Consider the following 24,908-nt stretch of genomic DNA (forward strand, 5'->3'; position numbering starts at 1 on the left):
TGGGTTCAGTGACATTAAATGGGGTGGGAGTGGGGGAAACTATGTGTTTTAAAGTTCTTTAAATAAAGTATGTTTTCCTTGAATTGTCTTTTAATTTTCGCTTTAAAAATAATAGGTCACAGGGGTGCCTGGGTGGCTCAGTCAGTTAAGCATCCGATTCTTGATTTCAGCTCAGGTCACAATCTTGCAGTTTGCGAGTTGGAGCCCCATGTCAGGCTCCACGCTGTCAGTTCAGAGCCTGCTTGGAATTCTCTCTGTCTCTCCCTCTGTATTTGCCCCTCCCCTGTTCACACTCTCGCGCTCTCGCTCTCTCTCAAAATAAATAAACTTAAAAAAATTTATGAACAGATTTAGATAAGACACTTAACCACCCAATTCCTTCCAGGGAGTCAGCCAAAATAAGACAAATATTCAAAATCAGTTAACCAAGAGTGGCCAAACATAATAGCTGACACTTATTGAATACTACAAGGTACCGGATGCTGTGTTTCATGTTGTCCCTAATTCTTACTAGCCTGCATGGAAGTCTTTGTTATACATTTTACAGACCAGGAAACTGAAACTCACGGAGATTAAGCAGCTAGCCCACAGTGAAGAGGCAGTGTATGCCAGAGCCTTAATTACAACCCTCGAAAGATCCTTCACCACCTCGTGTATAACCCCCACTTCTTCTCTCTACTCTCCTTATGGGCTTATCTCCATGTACAAAACATTCCTTTTGGAAACTGTTCCCACCCTCACTTCCTTCATTCCGTTCTCCATTTGTTTTGTTCACTCTCCTCACTCCTGAATACTTTGTGGTGAACAATAAGATGTCCTGATTCTCACTAGACACACCCCCAGGAATCCTCCTCTTCCCTTCCCATTCCCCTTTGGGGTTTCTCACAGGTGTCAGGTGGCTACATCTTGCTTTCCTCCCTCAGGAGCCACAACCTGAGGCCAGTCCCACATGGTCCCCCACCAATCTGATAGCCCCAGAGGGGCACTGCCTCCCCATCCTCACTGACGGGGCTAGTCCTTGCCAGAGGAAGGCAGGGCAGGGGACACACGTGCCCTGGTAAGGCCTTGAAATACTTTCCTGACAGGTGTTTAGCTTCTAGGGTGATGTGATTAAATAACATCTGAGGAGATGACGTCGGCAACCTCTTCCTTGTCACCAAAACTTTACCAGTGTGGTTTTCTCTACTGAACTGCTAATGTCCTCCTCTTCTGAGGATGGCCCAATATCACTTCTCCTGTGGACCCCTCCTCAGGTGCTCGTCAGAAAGGATGACTCACTCTCCTCTTCACACCCTTCTGAGGGTCTTACCATCTTATGATATCATAGTTCCTCTCACATCTAGTTGCGGGAAGCATGACTTCTTTAGGGCCATTTATTGCCATGCCATGTAACAGAAATACAATGCAGGCCACATATGAAATACAGAATTTTCTAGTAATCATAATAAAAACAAGACACGGTTCATCACATATTTTACTTACCCTAATATATCCAAAATTTAACAATTTCAAAGTGTAATCAAACTGAAAATTAAGATTTTTATATCCATTCATTTTATAGGAAGTATTTGAAATCTAGTATGTTTCTTTTCCATCACATCTCAGTTCAGACTAGCTATGTGTAAAGTGCCCACAGGCCACTGTGGCTCAGGACCAGAATACTGGACATGGCAGCTGCAGACCTACCTACTGAAGCTTGAAGAGGAGGAAACAGATGTCATATTTTTACCAAATGAAAAGGGCCGTGCGATGAAACAATCAGCAAGGTGTGCTGGCACTGTGACTCATGGGAGAAGGGAGAAGGAAAAACAGAAAGTAATCATAGAAAATAAGCTTTCAACAATGAGATCTAGTGTTTCATTAGTAGAAACAGAGAAATTACTGGACATAGGAGGATTTGGGGACCAAAATAAAAGGTGGAAAGTTTTGTACCATTGGCTAACTATTCTGAAGGGAAGAAATGTAATGCTTTTAAGCAAAAATGTGGTATCCCTTCCAGCACCACCCACATACAGACATTGAGAGAAAATTTTACTACGGTAATGACAACAAATGCACATGTCCTCTCATTGTGCAAATACCAGCAATTAGAGCAAACATGATGGATTTTACCATTAAATGAAATGTCACAAGTGCACTGAAACCTTTTAGTTCTTAATCTAGATAGGCGCTTCATGAATTTGACTAGCATTCATTTCTATATAGTGCATATGGCTAAACAGACAAGCCTGAATACAGTTATGACCTTTGACTATGTAAGAAGCCTGCTCATGTTTCATTCCTCAGGCTAACAGATTTATTATTTGATAAGAAGAAATGACCCCACTACATCTGCTTAGTCTTACTTAGTTAGCAATTGCAGCCTTCCAAATGAGTGTCGTTTGAGCTGTTTTATCACACTTCAGGATGTTATCAAAATACATTCAACAAAATCAAGTAATAAGTGGAGAAAAAACACCAGGCACCCGGAATTTCAGACAGCTGATGTCTCAATAGGGAAAGAGATGTTGAAGACGTTCTGCACTTCAGAAGTACCCTTTCCATGAAGAACCAATTATGGTTTCCTTTGGTATTTGTCTGCTAATCTAACATTTAGTTTTTAATAATAAGGAAAAGTAAATAAAAATGGTCTTTTGACCTTTGATAGGTTCCCGCTAAGGGGACAGTATGGCACCACTAAGATGCTGCCCTCCAACCAGGATCCTGGGAGCAATCTTCTGTTCCCAAGTGTGCCCTGTCTAATCAAATAGCGATTGCTGTCAATTCAGATTCATAGGTCATTTTGAACCCTTTTTCATCTCCTCCAATACTGTTTCCTTAGTTCAGATTCACATTGTCTCTCACAGGACTACTACAATAACCTAATTAATCTCTCTGTTCTCCAGTTTGTCTCCTCCTATTCACGAGCCACGGAGCTACCAGAGGGGTCCTTCCCCTGCTTGGATAAAGTCACACTCCTTAGCCCGATCACAAAGCCCAATGTGATGCCCAGTCTGTCTCACTTCATGTCCTTGATTACCCTCCATTCACTCTGTGTTCACAGTGAACCTTTGTTTTTCCTGACTCTAGCTAGAGTTTGGGTCCTCCTGATCTTTCATACCTTATCCCCATACTAATTTTTCTCTGTGCCTCCCACTAGTGGGAACTCACAAGTTCACTGAGATCAGGGAAAGTCATTAATTTTTTTTTAATCTTTAGTTCTTCACATCATATCATTTATGCCAGGATCTTCTCCATTCAAGAACCTAATTCCTCAGAGGAGTGTTTCACACATAAGAGGCACTAAGTTTGTCAAAATGGATTCAGTCTACCAACATGCCCAGAGTTGGATACAAAATTCCAGAGTGTAATATAATATTCTGAAAACTAAAAAGTTACCTCTTTTAAAAGTCCTTAGTTTAAGAATCCACCCCAATCTTAGATGAATCATGTTCTAATTTAGAAACTAGGACAGAAATGAACTACCAAGAAAACTTTGCATGTACAATATACAATGTTATTAAATCATGAGTATACCTAGCCATTATCCATTATTGTGTTAAGCGGAGGGAATACAGTTTGCTTTCACTCAAAACTGAAAAGGGCACTGAAAACAAGTTGAAGAGGGTATAAAAACCTTTGGAAACTTTCGTTTAGCAGATATCTTCCTGTGTGTTCATCAAAATGAATATATATATTTTTTAATTGTCAGATCTGTTACCCTTCCTGAAAAATTTAACTTTATTTTCTATACACTTTCCCCACCCTTATCTTTTTGACCCTTAAATTTCATTAGGCATTTCCAAAAGACATGCTTATGAAAGGTATTGAGTAGAAGAGTTTTCCTTGCCATGTCATATAATGATCTTGTTTTATGAGCTGTTGGAAGAGCAAGTGAGAATCTGTATCACTGAGTGAACACAGTGGCTTCTAGGACTTCCCCAACATTTAAAGATTGTAACTCGTCATCACACAGAAGGTGGGGGTTGGGGGCAGAGCTCATTTGACAGTCCTTGGAAAAGAGGCTAACTACATACTTCATCAAAAACCATATTTTAGGGGCGCCTGGGTGGCGCAGTCGTTAAGCGTCCGACTTCAGCCAGGTCACGATCTCGCGGTCGAGAGTTCGAGCCCCGCGTCGGGCTCTGGGCTGATGGCTCAGAGCCTGGAGCCTGTTTCCGAGTCTGTGTCTCCCTCTCTCTCTGCCCCTCCCCCGTTCATGCTCTGTCTCTCTCTGTCCCAAAAATAAATAAACGTTGAAAAAAAAATTAAAAAAAAACCCATATTTTAGTGAGTACTTAAGTTGTCAAAAGTGGATAATGATAGACTTTTCTTTGTCCTTATACCTCTGCATTTTAAATTATGTTTCCACTTTGACACTTCCAAAAAGATTCCCCGACCAAATATTTTGTTGTTTTTGTTAAGTTCCTGCTTGTAAAACCCTTGGTATAAAATTATTTAAAATGCTAAAACACTGTTTCATAAAGGAGAAGAATAAAAATGATTAGATTTGGAAGAGAGAAAAAAATAAGTTAAATTCACCACATGTTAACAGACTATGTACACAGGAGAGGATGCTTTGCCCTCTTTGGCAAAGATTTGTTCATTCTACATAGTTCACAGTAAGTGGGGCCAGAAAATACCACAGCACAATATTCAAATTAAAAATTATTTAGCTCTTGTATTTTTATTTAATGGCATGTGTACTTAAAAGAGTCTTACTTACTAAACTCCACAACAGTTCTTGGGTAATATATAGTGATACTTGTATAAACACATATACACACAAAATTTTAAAAAATTTTTGTTTTTATTTTATTTTTGAGAGAGAGAGACATAGCACAGGGGAGTGGCAGAGAGAGATAGAGACAGAATTTGAAGCAGGCTCCAGGCTCTGAGCTGTCAGCACAGAGCCCAACATGGGGCTTGAACTCACATACCGCAAGATCATGACCTGAGCCGAAGTCAGATGCCCAACCGACTGAGCCACCCAGGCACCCCACAAACATACATTTTTAAAAATAAATGAGAAGCGTTTTGTCTAATTGGTTTTTGACTTCTTCAGAAAAATATGTAGTTATATATTAGCCATTTTATTATATCACTGTGTATTATATCCCTCATTAAGTTGCATCCCATTTTTAAATGATAAAATCCCATCAAATATTTATTTTAATTACCTCTTGTTGCTACATGTCAGTATTTCAGTGGATTGATATTTTAATATTAAAATGCTTTTTATGACATGGCATAAAGAGTAATCAGTGTTTACTTCATAGCAACTTCTGTCTTAACAAGTTACCCATTTGTACACAACAGATACTCAATAAATAATAATTAACCATGCATGAAGACTGTCTTAATATGCAACACAGCTACTCTCAGAACAAACTACATTTGCAATTTTGCCCCCATGGTCTCTGTGATGTCTTGCATTTGGATAACAATTTCTGTCTTTTCCCAATAAGTTCCTCAAGCATTCCTTAAATGCTACTGTGGTTCTGCACTAACAACAGTCAAAGGGATCTATTTTGAGCCCAGGAAATATGTTTACCATCTCATGTAAATTCAAGTTATACCCTTTTTTTAGTCCTTTGTTTTCAAAATTGGATATTTTCAATTATTTTGATAGTCATCATCAACATCTGTTAGAGAAATGCATGGTGAGTTTCCATCTTTAGTCCCACAGTTAAGATTTGAGAACAAAAGTATTTTCTTTTTGGCTCAAGGTTCAGACACTGTCCTGGTAAAGCAGAACCCTGAGAGGAAGCTACTGAAATCTGGAAGCACATCAGCACCTGGCTTGTAAGAGGAGAGCAAAACTGGGGAGCAGCGGCCCCAGTGAGGGACAAAAGCTCTGTGCTAAAATGACCTACATATGATTTCTGGCTCTGCCATTTACTAGCATGTGAGTGGGCAAGTCAGTTCATTTATGTGAGCCTATTTGTAAAGTGAGAAAAGCAAGGCATACATTATGGGGTTGCTGAGAGGACTAAAGAAAATTAACATTGACATATGTTCTCACATATGCTTGGCATGAAGTGAACACTCAACCAACTACTATTCCTCCTACTAACAAAATGAAGATGATAATATTTGAATGGAGAAATGAAGATTATAATCAGAGAAGTAGGCTAATAACCAGATGCACATCTACGTCCTCTGTTTTCCTTCTCCCAACCAGTTTAGACACCTCACCCTTCCAGCACCCAACTCCAACTCTTCAATGGTGATTCAAAACTGGTAGATGGGCAAAGGAAAGGAGAGGAGTTCATTCCTCTGGAGTATGAAAAACCACACTTATACACCAAGTGAATCATAGCACAAGAATCAAGAATTGATATGGGGACTTCTTAAATTTGCATATGCGAATAGCCATGATCCTATAGTTTACAGCTAATATCACTAAAGGAGACAATGGTGGTACAATAAAGAAATTATCCAGGAGAGGAAGGTTTGTTGATGGGATGACAAAGTTCTTCAAGGGAACTTAGAAGAATAAAAAAACATCATAGAAAAAGCAATGGCAAGGTCATCCAGGAAAAAAAACAAAATGGCATTCTGGTTAGAACCCTGTTTTCCATACTGAGCTATGAAAATAATCACTGTCTTTCAAGCTATTAAAAGATGTTTTATGAATAGATGTGGGAAATACTGGGTTTGAAAAGTTAAATTCCTGAACCTTGAGACTTGTCAGACTCTTGAAGATGCTAACCTGCTTTACGAGCACTCATGCATAAGGACAGCACTTCCCAAAGTTACCTCATTACCAAACTTAAGTTTCAACGGACACTCATGTAACATCACATGAAATCAGCTTCAGAACTGTTATCATAGGAGCTCTACTGTAACATGAAGAAGGCAACTGCTACCTACGGGTTACTACTAAAGGCGCTTCTTGGGAACAGTTGTGAACCCAGGTGCAGAGACATCCAGCGACAGACGGCAAAAGAAGCTTCCCCCCACCCAGCAGTCCCTGTGTTTTTTTCCTACAATAATTGGACGATATTCAATTACAACTGGGATTTTGTGAGACCTTAATACTAATAGGTAACTGAAAGATTCAGTGGTGTGTGTGTTTATGTGTGCCCATGTACACATGTGTTATCATTCCCATGAGACAGATTCATAGGAGTGCTTGGGAGGTGGGGGTGGAGCTCTTAGAAGGGGCTGTCTACACTAGCAAAGGTGGTGTTTGTAATTGCAAAAGACCTTATGGAAAGGTTGTGGCTGATGTGAGGGTTCCTATCCCTCTCTTGTTCATTTACCCCCTAACAGTGCCCTTGTATCAGAATGTGTTACAACCGCTGTGCTGTGGATTCCCGTGACAATGATATTCTTTTTTTTTTTTAATGTTTATTTTTGACACAGAGAGAGAAAGACAGAGACAGAGACAGAGACAGGACAGAGCATAAGTGGGGGAGGGGCAGAGAGAGAGGGAGACACAGAATCCGAAGCAGACCCCAGGCCCTGAGCTATCAGCACAGAGCCCCATGTGGGGCTCAAACTCACAAACCATGAGATCATGACCTAAGCCAAGTTGGATGCTCAACCAACTGAGCCACACAGGCACCCCAACAATGATATTCTTAAACACAATAGCTGACAGTAACAAGAGGCGGCCAGAGCTCACAGAAGCTGGGTGGGATTTCCCAGATTCTCAAACCCTCATTTCCTCCGAAGAACATGAAGAAAAGAAATAGGAAAGAACAAATAGTTTCTTTAAAAAAAAAAATCACCATTTGATTTGGAGGGTAAGGTAGGTGGTTGAATTATTATGATACACCTTCAGAGCATAAAAATTACAGGTAATTTTCTCTTTTCTGAAAGGTTATTATGATAATAGAGCTCTGCTCTTAAGAGACCAAAAGCTCTTCCTCTACAAGAGGAGAAAAGAAGCTTAGAAATGACAACTGTCAAAACAATAACCCTGAAACAAACATAAAATGCAAACGGATCCTGAGATACTACACCAGCCAGCTCTAAGGATAAGCCACACACAGCTGGCTGTGAATGTATGCATGTACCTATGCACAAGATGTGCACTGCATCTCCTCACTGTCCACACATGAATTGGGACAGCAGGAAACAAAACAGCCAAGGGAAAAACAGGAGACACAGCACCTCATTATTCGGCCCTTCTGTGTTCCCACCCTGTTCGTTCTCTTATGGAGCTAGATGTTCTCTACCCATTTATAGATTCTGAAACACTGACAGATGAAATTCAGAACCATGAACATGAACCCAGGCAACCCTGTTTTCTAATTTCTTAAGAATTCAGTCTACTCTTTTCAGTGACCTTGAGAATATGACCTTTATGTCTAAAAATTTCCTTGTAGGGGGCACCAGAGCACATGATTTTAATTATACTAATAAGCATTTTTTAATTTATTGAAAATCAGTTTAATTATCTTTTCGGCCAGTGTTTTCCAAACTATGGGTTAATTTCAAAAATAATTTAGAGAGTTATGAATGGCATGTTTCAAATTAAGCACAAAATAACAGCATAGTACAGAATAGAAAATATTCTATTGCTTTGTACACAGTAAGGGTATATAGTTTAATAAAATTTTGTCTCTGTATGCCCAATAGAATCATTATATATTTTTTCTTACTGTTGTTTATAAGGGAAAAAATACTTGAAATGCATTGTTTTAGGTGATATTTGGGTGTCAGGTTTTCCTTTGTGCTGTGGAAGCAGCCATGTTACATGCCTCATGCTTACCAGGTCCTTCCAGTGCTCCACTTTGCAGCCTCTGGGCCATGATGGAGTTCAGCCATAGTTCTGTGGACAGTTCTAGAAGCTCTTGGACTCACTCTCCATTGCTATCTTCTCACCTATCCATGTTTGTGTGTTTGTTTGTTTGACTTTTTTCCCTGCAGTTTCTCTAATGCTGTGGGGGTTACTGGGGTGAGTTAGTGCAGCCTGGAAGTGAGAGGCAGTTAATAACCTTGGGGTAACCTTCAACCCACATAGGACGGAGCTAGTGGATATATGCTTTTGTCTGCCTTTCTCTAGAGTCTGAGATAAGGTCTTAGGTGTAGGTGGTCTGTTTGGAAGATGATACCAGGGTCAGGAGTGAAAAAGGGAATGAAACTGAGAAGTACGAAAGAATAGTGTAAGGTTACATCTCAAGATCACACTCCTGTGAGCCGTGTGGACTGGACTTTGCCAGGGGTTCCTCCTAGAAGGCATAGGGAATGCTCTCTGTCTATGGCAGGCAAAAGCATATATCCACTAGCTCCATCCTATATGGGTTGAAGGTAGCCCCATAAGAATTCAGCTCCATCCTGTATGGGTTGAAGGTCATTAGCTCCCTTCCAAATCTTCCAGTCTCCTTTATATTTTTCTTATTTCTACTTATTAGTGACAATAATACATAGAAAGGTAGAGTATCCTAGAATGTTGCCATAAAAATTAAGGTGCATGATAAATATTTAATGAATACTGCACACTGTCCTTTCAGACATGGTATTTAAGGGACACCTGGGTGGCTCAGTCGGTTAAGCGTCCGACTTTGGCTCAGGTCATGATTTCCCAGTTCGTGAGTTCGAGCCCCGCGTCGGGTTCTGCGCTGACAGCTCAGAGTCCGGCGCCTGCTTCGGATTCTGTCTCCCTCTCTCTGGCCCTCCCCCACTCCTGCCCTGTCTCTGTCTCTCCCGAAAATAAATAAACATTAAAAAATATACATGGCATTCAAGAGGGAAAATAATAACAAGTGTTGGTGAGGATGTATAGATATTGGAACCCTCATTGCTGGTCAGATGCAAGGCGGTGCAGCTGCTCTGGGCAACAGTGTGGTGGTTCCTCAAAAAGCTACAGAGTTAATATGAGCTAGCAATGTTTTCCTAGGTATGTACTCAAGAGAACTGAAAAGATATGTTCACAACGATGCTTGTACATGAATGCTCAGAGCAGCAGTATTTACAGTGGCAAAAAAAAAAAAAGGAAACCAAAAGGCACTCAATTGAGGAAATGATAAGCAAAACGTGGCACGCACATCCATACAATAGAATATCATTCAGCCATAAAAACGAATGGAGTTCTGATACATAACACAACATGGATGACCTTTTAGATCTTTAGGCTAAGCCCAAGAAGCCAGACACAAAAGGCCACTTGCTGGAATCATATAAATGACTCCATGTATATGCAATGTCCAAATTAGGCCAGTCTATAGAGAGAAAGATTGGAAGTCGTCAGAGGCCATGAAGAGGGAAGGGAAGTGGGAAGTGACTGCTAATAGTATACAGTATCTCTTTCTGAAGTGTTGAAAATGTTCTGGAATTAGACAGTGATGGTCACACAACTTTGAATACTAATTCAATATACTAAAGTCCACCAAGCTGTACAGTTTATTGTGGGGATAACCTTAGGAATCCCCCGGGCTGACACCAATGGGTTAACAAGGCATAAAGAAATACAAAACCATAAAATGCTCACACCTGAGTTTGGGTAAACCAGATTGGCACCCCAAGAATAGGGGGGTGCAAAGACAGCCCGAGAATAGGGAGGCACAAAGGTGCCAGGATTAGGGAGGTGCAAATGTACCCCAAAATAGAGAACGGGTGCAGAGCCCCCAAAATAGAGAGGGAGGGGCAAAGGCCTAAAATAGGTATGGTGCAAAGGTGCCCAAAAATAGGTATATGAAATAGACAAGATTAGATGTTCAGGGTGGAAGCACCCCCAATTTAGTACTATGGCAGAAAAGCTGCTTTCACAGGAGGTTAGGGTCAGGTTAGGTAAATTGGTGAATTGGACTATGGACCGCTGCGCTGCAGGCAAAGCAGCCCAGAGTGGAGATGGTTAATAAAAGAAAAGGTGCCTTGTCAACCCTGAGGTTATTTACCCCTGTCTCATCCCCTAGGCTAGTTAAGGTAAACAGAGGTGCTGCCTCCAGTCGGCTGTAAACAACCCTCCTCCCTACTGCCCACCGCCTGGATTTTTTTTTTTGCATTAACCCAAAACCCTAACTATGAGTATCTTCAAGACCCCCTTTCCCTCACGTCCACAAGTTCATGTTCACAGATTCATTGTCCCTTTGTGCATGTCCATCGCCATGTTTGTAAGCCTTCTGATCCTAATAAAAACAGGGCAAGGGCCCTTATTCAGAGCTCTTGCCTTTTTCTGGACATTAGCCATCTCTCACTTTCAATACTGCGTCCCACTGTTTTGCTAGACAAGAGAGAACTTTAGACCCAGAGTCTACGACACTTTATAAAGGTGAATGTTATAGTATGTTAACCAAATCTCATTTTAAAAAGAGGGTAATGAAGCTCCCATCTTTCTTACACCAGGACAGAAGTCGTGAAGCTGTAAAATGCCACACAGAACACAGTCTCCAAGGCTGCAGTGCCGTCCGTCTGTCCATCTCACTGTGGAAGTGGGAGATGAGACCACATCTACTCGCATGCTTAGATGACCTCCAATACATCACAGCCACGTGTAAAGACTGAGCACTGAAGGTACCATAATAACAACATAATAAAATATTGAATATTTCAATAAGCTATTACAAAGCTAAAATTCTGAATTCTTATACAGGAAAGATAAGCCTTTCCTGCAATTACAAAATAAAGTACCAATTCCAATTGCATAACAATGCAGAATGACACCACCAAAAATTAAATGAGTTATGCAGTACGATAAATGGTTGCTACATAAGAATGAAGTATTTGATTTATACCAATCACCCCACAACTAAGGCATTTTCCAGCCTAGTGGTTTTAGCACCATAGTGCATATAGAAAAATGTCTATATTTTATCTTGAGTATGTTCTTAGGCTGTTTCCTTCCTTTTTTTCCTCCATATATTTCTTTGTTTTCTCTTAGGAAATATTTCCGGAGTGTCCCTGAATTATAAGAATAGAAAAATACTGATGGGTCCTACTTGTCAATCAAGTTGACAGCTATAAAATACAATCCGTTATTCTGCTACAGTTTAACTTTTAAGGATGAATTTTTAACTGTGAAATTTAATCATGTGCATGCTCCTTAAATGAAAAGATGATGCCTGGGTAATTCGCTCTATGTGCCACTGCATATTAATTCACACATCTCCTCTTTAAGGATACTGTCCTGATAGGATAATGTTGCCCCAGAAAATGTTTGAATAGCCCAACCATTGGTACATTTTGTACTTTTCACTGCAAAGGGTTGATAATGACTCTAATAATAGTTAATGAGAGAAAGGGATAATTATTCAATCTTTGGTAACTACAGTGAATTTCAGAAGTAGCCTCTAGATTCAAGACATTAAAATGTACACAAATCAAAAGGAAGAATCTGCTCTATTTCTAGAGAGTCTCGACAGCTTGGGCAGAAAAGGATGTGCAGTAGGATTGGACATGATCAGTTTAATTAAGCCCAGTTTATGAAACTCTTCTATGAGGTTTTATTCTCCTTTGGTTAGTGACACTCATCAGGTCATTAGATTATATCACTTTTCTTTTTCAAAAAATTTAAAATTTTTCTTTTATTAAGTTTATCTATTCTGTGTGTGTGTGTGTGTGTGCAAGTGTGTGTGTGTGTGTGTGTGTGTGTGTGTGCGTGAAACAGAGAGAGCACAAGCTGGGGAGAGGCAGAGAGAAAGGGAGAGAGAGAATCCTAAGTAGGCTCTGTGTTGTCAGCACAAAGGCAGGCATGGGGCTCAAACTCATGAAACATGAGATAATGACCTGAGCCCAAATCAACAGCTGGATGCTTAACTGACTGAGCCACCCAGGTGCTCCTCACTTTTCTTTTTAAAAAATTTTTATTTAAGTCTAGTTAGTTAACATACAGTATTACATTAGTTTTAGGTGTTTGATACAGTGATTCAATACTTCCATATGTCACTTTCCTAGCCCCATAGGGATTCCCATCCTCAGACTTGACATAAGGACCTGGTTTCCAATGTGTCTGACTACTGACAAGAGTAGTATGATGTTACAACCCAAGGTCCTGAGCTACAGTTATTAATAGACCATTTGCGGACATTACACAAATTTTCTGATTTATTTTAAAAAATAAATTTTGAAAAGATATATGCACCCCTATGTTTACTGCAGCATTATTTACAGTAGCCAAGGCATGGAAGCAACCCAAGTGTCCATGAATAGATGAATGGATAAGGAAGATGGGGTATATATACACAATGGAATACTACTTAGCCATGAAAAAAGAATGAATGTTTGCCATTTACAACAGCAAGGATATACCTGGAAGGTATTATGCTAAGTGAAATAAAATAAAGACAAATGCCATATGATTTCACTCATATGTAGAACTTGAGAAACAAAACAGGGGCACCTGGGTGGCTCGGTTGGTTAAGTGTCTGACTCTTGATTTTGGCTCAGGTCATAATCTTGTGGCTCAAGAGTATGAGCCCCACATTGGGCTCTGTGCTGACAGTGTGGAGCCTGCTTGGGATTTGCTCTCTCCTTCTCTCTCTGCCCTTCCCTCACTTGTGTTGTCTCTGTCTCTCTCAAAATAAATAAATAAACTAAAAAATAAAAACAAAACAAATGAACAAAGGAAAAAAAACAGACAAACTAACAAAACAGACTCTGAACTATAGAGAAATGGTGGTTTCCAGAGGGAAGGGTGAGTGGGGGATAGGTGAAACAGGTGAAGGGGGTTAAGCATACACTTGTCATGATGAGCACTGAGTAGTGTACAGAATTTTTGATTGTATCATATACCTGAAACTAATATAACACTGTGTGTTAATTATACTTGAATAAAAAATTAAGAGGAAAAAGATGGGGGGAGAAGGAAGAGAGGTGTGCAAAAGAATTATTAAAATGTTCAAGATAAAATTAGAAAAGTTCACAAATATATTTAATTGATGCAAGTCTACAGGAAATAATAAACCTTTGTTTTAATTTAAAATAAAAAGTCATGGGGCACCTGGGTGGCTCAGTCGGTTGAGCATCCGACTTCGGCTCAGGTCATGATCTCACAGTTCGTGAGTTCAAGCCCCATGTCGGGCTCTGTGCTGACAGCTCAGAGCCTGGAGCCTGTTTCCGATTCTGTGTCTCCCTCTCTCTCTGCCCCTCCCCTCCTCATGCTCTGTCTCTCTCTCTGTCTCAAAAATAAATAAAACATTTTTAAAAATGTTTTTAATAAAATAAATAAAATAAAATAAAAAGTCATATATGCTTGCCAAATACAATCATAATGGACTTATTTATAGAATAAAATTATATAGCAAATTGCAGTTTTCTATACCTATTGAGTATCTGGTATCAAGCACACAGTAGTATCTTGATAAATATTTTTTAAAAATATTTAATATTTAAATATTTAATATTTAACGTTTATTCATTTTTGAGAGACAGAGAGAGACAGAGCATGAGCAGGGAAGGGGCAGAGAGAGGGAGACACAGAATCTGAAGCAGTCTCCAGGCTCTGAGCTGTCAACACAGAGCCCGATGTGGGGCTCAAACTCACAAACTGCGAGAGCCTGACCTGAGCTGAAGTTGGACGCTCAACCGACTGAGCCACCCAGGCGTCCCATCTTGATAAATATTTTGGATGGAAAAGTGATGTATGAAAAAATGAATAAAGAATGAATAACTATACCAGGATATCATTTTTCTCCTGTTTGTCACAATGAATATTCTGCATTACTGTATCAATTTTAATATAATTCAATAAATTATTCATAAGCTGCTTGCACTACAATGTACAAAGATGAAGACACCATCCAACATACAAAAGTTCTTCCAGTATAATTCATAATACAAAGAAGTATACATAACCTCTTTTTAATGGCAAATCGCAAATTTTGTTATCTTTAACTTATTATGTAACAAGATATTTTACTTCAGAGCCCATCATTGGTGGCTCTAATATACATAAAGGATTTATTTGCAAGATAGGAGATATTAAATACCAACAGTTATATGGTACAAAAGTTATGGATTTCCTTAAGAGGAAGCAATTAATTGCCTCTAAAGAGAGTCTGATTGTCAGTGATGAATTTACACCGGGGAAACTTGGCCAAGAAGGATGAATCGAATAGGAAAATGAGAGGAAAATGAGTTAGAGAGGAAAGCCTCCAAAGACTATCAAAATTTCGTATTAATAATAGAAGAAATTTTGTTGACACATGGGGACCAGCTGAGTAGGAGAGACAAAAGAGGCCAAGGAGAAAACATTTAAAAAAGGACTATGTAGGAGAGTGGTGTGGAAGAAAAGGTGAAGTCATTCATATTGATACCTTCTATCATTTTATTTCATTGGAAAATAAGAGTCTGTTGAGAATAGAAGTAGCAAGGGTAAGAGATAAACCCTTTTAAAGAGTGAAAAACATTAAGCAACGGTCACTGCCAGAGGATAGTAAAATGACACCCCTGAGAATTTAGGGACCAGTTGCGTTCAAAGGCACGCGTTTGTAACAGATAATTTAATTATCACGATCACATCATGTTCTCCAATAATGCTCATTAATTCCAGACCCAGACTGGTCTACTTAGGTAGTCCAGTGTGGCAGGAGATAAAAAAGAGTAAAACTAGAGGGCTGTCAGGAGCAGTGTTGAGTCAGATATGAGACAATGGGATCTAGGCTAGATAAAATGTTGTGAATTGGATTGTGTTGCCCCAAATTCATATGTTGAAATTCTAAGTTCTAGTACCTCAGAATGTAACATAATGCAGGAAATAGGATCATTGCACATGGAACTGGTTAAGATGAGGTCATAATGGAGTATGCGTGGGGCCCTCTAATCCAGTAAGACTGATGCCCTTATAAAAAGGAGAAATCTGGACAGAGGCAGACATGCACGCAAGGAGAGCACCATGTGAAGACTGGAAGTTAGGCTGTCCCCAGATCAAGAACTACAGACAGACCCTTTCCTAGTGCCTTCAGAGGGGCCTCCTGGCCCTGCTAATGCCTTGATCTGAGATTTCTAGCCACAAAACCGTGAGACAAAAATTTCTAGCATTTAAGACACTCAATTTGTGCCTTTGGCAAACAGAAGGCAAATAGCCAGAAGACAAATAAAAGACTGAAAACCTCTGAAGGGATTAGGCTTGCAGGTCACAGTGAGATCCGTGGGAATGGGAGAATACAAAATGGCGGACGAACAACAGGTTAACGTACAACTATCATGCACGTGAGCATAAATTTTTTTAAAGGTCAAAATTTTCCCTTAGAATAGCTTCTTATTATAAATTCATAGTATTTGTAACTTGATACTTAGGCAAAGTGTAAATAAAAATCATTTTTCTATAATCAATTTCTTTCACACATTTGAAGATGACAACAAATACAAGAAATATGAAAAATGTTCATACCTGAAGACACATCAGGACACTCTACTATTTTCAAAAGCAAACATGTTGTTAGAGATGCAGTGGAAGAGGCATGGGGATACAGAAGGGTACTGACATATTGGTGTTTTCCCTTTTGCAAGCTAACAACTGACCGACCCTAACAGAAAAGCTGAAGGTTAAAAGAAGAAATCTACTTGTCAACTTTGACCAAGTTCTACATGAACAGTTGTCCCCAAAATCATGAGAGTCTCTCACTGAAGGAAGACTCAGGAATTGGGAGAAAATAGTTTTTTACAAGAACTAAACAGTAAAAATGGTAATATTCTATTAATAGAGAAATGACACTCAAGAGGTCAAAATAATTGGACTTCCTGACACAGCTTTGTGCAATGTTTTCTACTTCTTTTATATAATAACCTCAAAAAGACTCCAAGTGGTATTTCTTCTATCATAATGAGCAGCTACTGGGAAAAAACAGAAATTATAAAATTATTTCTCCTGCTTCTGTCTGGCCTTGTCTTCTTCATTAGCTTTCTTGGTAAATCTCAAATGTTGAGATTCCATTGCCAATGAGTTACCTAATGTTTTATACCTGTTTTATTGTATGTGGAATGAGAGAACTGTCCTCCAAATGTTCTATTTTTTAAAATCTTAACAATTACCAATAGTTAACTATAATACAAATTAATTAAATACAAGTGAATTTCCTAAGTTCCTATATAATTATCATCTCTGGTTATTCTGGCTAAACTAGAGTAAAAGGGGGTAGGGGGAAAGGAACGGCATTTTAGCCCCAGTTCAGTAAAGACAAAAAGCTATATTATGCTTAAACTTTTAACACACGTAATATGCTGTAATAGCATAGCTAAAGAGTAAAGTGATTTCAATATAGCACAGGATGCCCCACTGCATACAATGCAGACATCACACTGTATCATAACGTCACAATATATATTCTCAATAATGGCATGATGAAGAAGTTCCACTTAGCTTCATTGAACTTTGGTACCACAATTACTAATTTCTGCCTTAAGTGGTAAATTTAGCACTGGGATATGTTTAGCAATTTTCAAAACATGTGATTCTAAATACGCAAATTTAGGGAGAAAAGAATATGAGAAGATAATATAAAGGAAATAGAGACCAATATAAATTTATACAGACTCCAGAAGTCAGTGTATCTAGTGGTACGCCAGGTAAATGGTGGCAAAAATATGGCAAATATAAAAACATATTACTTGTACAATGAAGGATCAGAGAGAAGAAATTATATACATATAAGCAAAGATATGATAGCTATCAATGTCATAACAACTAAATTCTCTCCTTTCTCCCACCACTGGGTAAATTTTAATTCAATTTATTGAGCATACATGTCTAGAACATCAGGTAATTACTATAACTAATAAAAGAGTTATAGTTTGAGACATCTGGATCCCAGCAAGGAATTCAATTGAATGCAGAAATTTACCAATGCTGAAGTTTATCATGAGGAATTATTTTCTGAACTGTTGTTAAGTAAATTTAATTCCTTGATCTATTCTCTGTATAACACAGTTAAACTGATTCTAATATTTTACATTTCTAGTTGTGTTCCTCTGAAAATATTTTAAATGGCATCAGTTCTTACCCATTTTAAATTTTATAGTCATGATTTGTGACTGAGTAATCAAATATTTATTTATATTAATTTCTGCTAGTGTAGTTTTCTTTTATGACCATTATTTCTACCAACCCTCATTTTCCTGACCAAATGCTTTAGTGCCCCATTTTGTTAAAAAGATTTGATGTTCCTAATAATTTTTAGCCAATAAATGTTTTTGACCCTGTTCAGTTTTTTTTTGTTGTTCATTAACATAATTGTTTATTAATTAGCAGATAATGGTTATTAGCCCAGGTCATGTTTTAAAATTCTTCTTTAGCATTTATTTTGTATTTATTTATTTTTTAAATGAAATTTATTGTCACATTGGTTTCCATACAACACCCAGTGCTCATCCCAACAGGTGCCCTCCTCAATGCCCATTACCTACTTTCCTCTCCCCCCACCCCCCATCAACCCTCAGTTTATTCTCATTTTTTTTTAAAGTAGATTTAATTTTCCCGTAGTTTTCGACATTTATTTATTTTTGGGACAGAGAGAGACAGAGCATGAACGGGGGAGGGGCAGAGAGGGAGGGAGACACAGAATCGGAAACAGGCTCCAGGCTCTGAGCCATCAGCCCAGAGCCTGACGCGGGGCTCGAACTCACGGACCGCGAGATCGTGACCTGGCTGAAGTCGGACGCTTAACCGACTGCGCCACCCAGGCGCCCCTATTCTCAGTTTTTAAGAGTCTCTTATAGTTTGCCTCCTTCCCTTTCTGTAACTTTTTTTTTTCCTTCCCCACCCCCATGGTCTTCTGTTAAGTTTCTCAGGATCCACATAAAAGTGAAAACATATGGTATCTGTCTTTCTCTGTATGACTTATTTCACTTACCATAACACTCTCCAGTTCCATCCACGTTGCTACAAAAGGCTATATTTCATTCTTTCTCATTGCCAAGTAGTATTCCATTGTATATATAAACCACAACTTCTTTATCCATTCATCAGTTGATGGACATTTAGGCTCTTTCCATAATTTGGCTATTGTTTAAAGTGCTGCTATAAACATTGGGGTACAAGTGCCCCTATGCATCAGCACTCCTGTGTCCCTTGGGGAAATTCCTAGCAGTGCTATTGCTGGGTCATAGGGTAGATCTATTTTTAATTTTTTGAGGAACCTCCACACTATTTTGCAGAGTGGCTGCACCAGTTTGCATTCCCACCAACAGTGCAAGAGGGTTCCCGTTTCTCCACATCTTCGCCAGCATCTATAGTCTCCTGACTTGTTCATTTTAGCCACTCTGACTGGCGTGAGGTGGTATATGAGTATGGTTTTGATTCGTATTTCCCTGATGAGGAGTGACGCTGAGCATCTTTTCATGTGCCTGTTGGCCATCTGGATGTCTTCCTTAGAGAAGTGTGTATTCATGTCTTCTGCCCATTTTTTCACTGGATAATTTGTTTTTCCGGTGTGCAGTTTGGTGAGTTCTTTGTAGATTTTGGATACTACCCCTTTGTCCGATATGTCATTTGCAAACATATTTTCCCATTCCATCAGTTGACTTTAGTTTTGTTGATTGTTTCCTTTGCAGTGCAGAAGCTTTTTTATCTTGATGACCTTGTTCAGTTTTAAGCATTATCTCCTGATTGCTCTGTATGAACTGAATACATAGGTGAAAGTTTGTGCTTACTTCATTTTTAAGATATATTTATGTTTTTAAAATTATAGATACTTATAAAGAAGGAAAGAATAGAAGTCCATGATAGTGCTGCCTGTATACTCTTACTGATACATGCAGGGGGCACCTGGGCAGTTCAGTCAGTTAAGCGTGTGACTGTTGATTTTGGCTCAGGTCATGATCTCACAGTTCATGATTTCAAGCCCCAGTATCAGGCTGTGCACTGACAGCGTGGAGCCTGCTTGGGATTCTCTGTCTCTCCTTCTCTCTCTGTTCGTCCTATGCATGCTCTCTCTCACAATAAATAAATACACTTAAAAAAAGAAAAATGAATATGTAAAGTAATTCATGCACATATTTGGAAAATGTAAACAAATATAAAACTTCATGGTTAAAGGTAGAAAAAGCCACTTCTCCTAAGTGAACCAGTATCAACAGTTTTATGTGCATTATTTATAACAATATTATTTTGTGTAAATAAATCTAAGGTAGCCCATAGGAAAATGACAAGCAGTTTTATGAAATTGGCAGAGAAAGGGGAGTAAGTAGGGTCTGGGGGGTAGGGTGGGCTAGGGGTAGGGAAGGTAAACAGAATAGGAGAAGTAGAACACCACATGGGTCTGTACAAACACTTGACTGAGGGCCCGTGAGAAGCAGGACTTGGGTTTTCTCTTCCATGTCTGTACCTTTTCTTAGGTAAGGTGCTTGCCAAGCATGTTGAAATAACCAAATATAGGCTACTGACTGTTTGACACAGCTTTCAGATAAACTAATAATTAAAGCAAACAAGTTGAATGGAATCCTAGAGTCTGAAAATCTGGGCGGCTAATTGCATTTTTGACTGAATGGATTTAAGTGACCAGATGTTGTGGTATTGTGTAGACAGAATTTTTACTTAATGAGAGCCAAGAAAAAGCAGATTAGTATTTGGCACTCCCGCAGTTCAGTCTGCAACTCAATTATGTAGTTTTGTCCATGAGAGAGATTCAGTAAATGCTTGCTGGCTGAGTGATCAAACTATTTTACAACGTTTTCCTACTTCCCATCAGGGCTTTGGTTATTGTAAATATAAAAGCGATCTTGGATAACTTAATATACAAAAGAATCAACTGATACCATCTGGAAAACAATATGTCTTAAAGAACAATATTTCTTTTGGATTCTCTGTTGTGGTTTGAAATCTCTGTTTTCCCAGTTTGGGATTATTGTATTGCCACAAAGAAGAGGTAACATCTTCTATTTCTCCTAAGAAGCTAATATTACAGAAGTTTATATTTCAGTATTATCCACAACTTAACGTTTCCTTCAGAGATTGTGAAATTTTAGAAAACCACCAATTTTCAACTCTCTATATTAAATGCAGAGATAATTATCCTCATTTCCACATCTTTGTGCACAGTTTATAGCCACTAGGGTTTGTCTCAAATTAGAATGCCTTCAAGTCATTGCACTGCTGATACATCTGAACATTTCTTAAGGAAGAGAGAAAAGCAGTCATTCTTTTTCAAGGAAGATTAAAGTGATTAGCTTAGTCCTAAGATTAGAAATCATACATTCTAATTATATTATGGAGGCAGTGTTAGGGTGATGGTTAGAGAGAGAGACTTTGAAGTCAAACAGATTTAAATTCCAATTAGGAATCCACTCTTACTTACCTACTTACTCTTATTTGACAATAACTCCCTTAACCTGTCTGAGTCCTGTTTTTTTCATTTGTAAATAAGGATGATACCTTATTCATGGTCCATGATTGCTGTAGGACTTACATGGTAACATTCAATACCTGTATATATTTCACCAATATGAAGACATGCTTATAAGACACATGCATATGTGTGAATAAATTACATATATGTGTGTAGGTACATAGGAGTGTGTATAGATAGATGGACAGACAGATGAGAGGAAAAGGAAGCATGCACGCACTTTAGTTTAGCATAATGCTGGGCACATAATAAGTGCTCAATGAAAGGCAATTCTTATTAAATATTCAGGTAATAGAATTCTACTCTGAACATTCTGGCAAGGTCCTGGCCAGTTTGGTATAGCAGAAGTTCAAAGATTTTTTTTTTTTTCAAGAAGATAGATCTGTGTTCAAATTTAGTTCTGCAATTGACTAGCTGTATGATCTTGGTCAAATTATGTAAACTTCTGAAGCTCCAATTGTTTAAAGGTAAAATAAGATTATAGAAATAATAAGATTAAATTTACTCTGCAGGGTTTTGAGGAGTGAGCAAGATTAAAAGACATAAAGTGTATAAAGCACTCGACACAAAGTCTGGCATACAGAAGACGTACAATATACATATCATTTTCTCCATGATCTTACACTTATTTTTTAACCCCTGATGTTTTATTTCTTGATCTAAAATATATAAGAACTACATCTGTACCCTTCATAGGGTTGCTGTGTAGACTGAATGAGATGCTATATAAACTACCAAACCAAACCAGTGCATAGCTGGTTTGCAATGTCTCTCAACTCCACTTTCCTAGATACAGACAAAATCTACAAAGACATCAAAATAATGAAGATCTGGGGCGCCTGGGTGGCGCAGTCGGTTAAGCGTCCGACTTCAGCCAGGTCACGATCTCGCGGTCCGTGAGTTCGAGCCCCGCGTCGGGCTCTGGGCTGATGGCTCGGAGCCTGGAGCCTGTTTCCGATGCTGTGTCTCCCTCTCTTTCTGCCCCTCCCCCGTTCATGCTCTGTCTCTCTCTGTCCCAAAAATAAATAAACGTTGAAAAAAAAATTTAAAAAAAAATAATGAAGATCTGAATGTACAGCAACATCTTGAGTATTCCAAGAAGAACTTAAAGTCTTTGCCAAGTCTTTTCAAAAGCCTAATGCAAATTTCTCACTTGATAGTAAGATGGAAACAGTACTGAGAAAAATCCACCATTCTCTTTCCACTTGACATAGGTGTTGGTTCCAGACTGTAATTTCTGGGAGGGTCAAGGCCATATCTGGTTTAATTACCCTTACATCCCCAGTGCCTAACCAACTGTCTAGAAAATGGTAAGTATTCAAAGTTCATTTGTTAAACACATGAATAAAAGTGACTCCTGGCAAAATACTCCAGCAAGGATCACCCAGAATCAGCAAACTGCAAACTACCTCCAGAGTGAAAGTCTTTTGTCCCCTGAGACATTCAAAGCAGAGTCCAGGCCAATATTCGTACCCACCTGCTGATTCTCTGGTCATTTGACCATCAAAATTAGTCAATTTCTTCAACTTCATCAGGCCTTCCACTAGAAACTACTCAAACGTATTTCGGACACTGTCGTCAAAATTACCATGTTTCACCAAAGAGCGCGATCTGCATTCATCAGATTTTACGAAATTTATTTTTTTATGGTTGGTTTAACCTTTGAATGAGCACATTAAACGCAAGCGGTAAAGCAGAATAATTTCTTAGAACCGAATCTACATGTAAATTTGATCTTGTAATATTTGCACACAGGGTGACAATTTCTGATGCTGTGGGAAGCATTACAAATGTGCAGAAATCAATTCAGCCATTAGGAAAAAGCAAGAGTTGCTAGGAAACCACATTCCAAATAAGGAATATTATAGTGGTGACCCAGACAATTACCATATGCCTGACATGATATCAACACAAAGGGTAACAGACTTTTAAAAGCACACATGACACTGAATTATTCCTACCACTTTTGCAACCCTGGTGATTCAAGAGTTGCCTTTCTATGACTCAAAAATTCAAATGCAAAATCAAAGTGAGTTAAGAACAATGAGAGATGCCTCCTAAGACTTACCAAATCTCACCAGTGTGCTTAGGTACATCTATGGTATACAGTGTCACATAATTTCACTTTATTGAATGAAGTCCTCTCAATTTTTAAAAGAATCTACTTGGGGCGCCTGGGTGGCGCAGTCGGTTAAGTGTCCGACTTTGGCCAGGTCACGATCTCGCGGTCCGGGAGTTCGAGCCCCGCGTCAGGCTCTGGGCTGATGGCTCAGAGCCTGGAGCCTGTTTCCGATTCTGTGTCTCCCTCTCTCTCTGCCCCTCCCCCGTTCATGCTCTGTCTCTCTCTGTCCCAAAAATAAATAAACGTTGAAAAAAAAATTTTTTTTAAAGAATCTACTCTTCAAGTCTGTATATTCTATTTCCATGTGTTTGAATATTCATAGGAGAAAAAAAAGCCTTCAAGAATAAACACTATTTTTTTAATTTTTTAAACATTTATTTATTTTTGAGAGAGAGAGACAGATGTGAGTGGGGGAGGGTGAGAGAGAGAGGGAGACACAGAATCTGAAGCAGGCTCCAGGCTGTGCGGTGTCAGCACAGAGCCCATTGTGGGGCTTGAACTCACAAACCGTGAGATCAACACCTGAGCCGAAGTTGGACACTTAACTGACTGAGCCACCCAGATGCCCTAATATACGACACAATTTAATATGTGGTGATGGTTGGTTGGTAAATTACAGGTGATGTGACTTTCTTCCGTGTGTCGTTTTTCAGAGGTCATTTGACATTTTGTGATTTTGGAAAACTAATAAAGTTACTTTGAAATGATTTTTACATTTTTATTTGGCGCTAGATATCAGATTTCAAGACAGCATGACAAATCAAAAACATAAATCCTAACAGTACGGTTAGCAAGCAGAGAGCACATTCCTCTCTCACATATTATTCCATCTGGCTATCTTCACATCAGTGGTGGTATTATAAGATTCAAGCTGCTGCCCTTGGCATATGCACGTGTCACAATTAACTTTACAAGAGAGTAAGTTAAACTGGCAGTAAAAAAGAAAAGCCTTCTTGGTCAATAACACCAGAGAGACCATATTCTAAAATATAATGGGCTAACTGCCCTCACAATAGGTTGGTAAAATCACATCTTAATGTCTTTTTAGAAGCAAGACTTGGCAGACAGAGATTCTTATTCTTTACATAAAACTCAGATAAATAAAAATATGAGCTACCTAACTGCTTGGAGGCTTCACACTCTAAAGCACATGATGCAAGAATCAAACGAAAAGGAGCACCTTTACTAATATAATTTCTAGCCTCCTCTTAGGACATTGTACAAACACTCCTGGGAGGGACCCTCTCTCAGACAGGCTAAAATAAATGAAACAGATTATATCTTCTTGAGGAATGTTTACCCCATCGTGACATGATTTAACAGCATAACTTTATAAAACATTTAAAGTGTGTCTCCACTAAAGTGCATTTCTCTTGTGAAAATGCGGAAGTGTAAAAACCAGTACACAAAACCAGGCTAAGCAATTTTGTATTTTATGTGCACAGTTTCCACCCAAACAATTTAACTTTCCCTTCGTTGCTTGGTTTTGTTTTTCCTTTCACACACGTATTACTGCTATTTTTCGCATGTAGCAAAAATATGCAAATACTTTCACGAAAGGACTTCTTAGAAAA

At 38.8% G+C, this 24,908-nt stretch overlaps 1 protein-coding gene and 1 long non-coding RNA gene across 3 annotated transcripts in view; one reads left to right on the top strand and one right to left on the bottom strand.

Moving 5' to 3' along the window:
• GUCY1A2 (guanylate cyclase 1 soluble subunit alpha 2) overlaps positions 1 to 24,908 on the bottom strand; it is a 307,596-nt gene that overhangs the window by 73,025 nt on the left and 209,663 nt on the right. The gene's annotated exons all lie outside the window — the stretch shown is intronic.
• LOC102900650 lies at positions 15,506 to 16,745 on the top strand. 2 transcript variants are annotated; one of them, XR_002145239.3, is made up of 2 exons: positions 15,506 to 16,080; positions 16,224 to 16,745. It is a non-coding gene; the product is annotated as an uncharacterized LOC102900650 (long non-coding RNA). The 2 variants fall into 2 exon arrangements; XR_006585884.1 differs by having other exon boundaries at positions 16,381 to 16,745.

The sequence above is a fragment of the Felis catus genome, chromosome D1, assembly GCF_018350175.1.
Source record: "Felis catus isolate Fca126 chromosome D1, F.catus_Fca126_mat1.0, whole genome shotgun sequence".
In the NCBI taxonomy this organism is placed as follows: Eukaryota; Metazoa; Chordata; class Mammalia; order Carnivora; family Felidae; genus Felis; species Felis catus.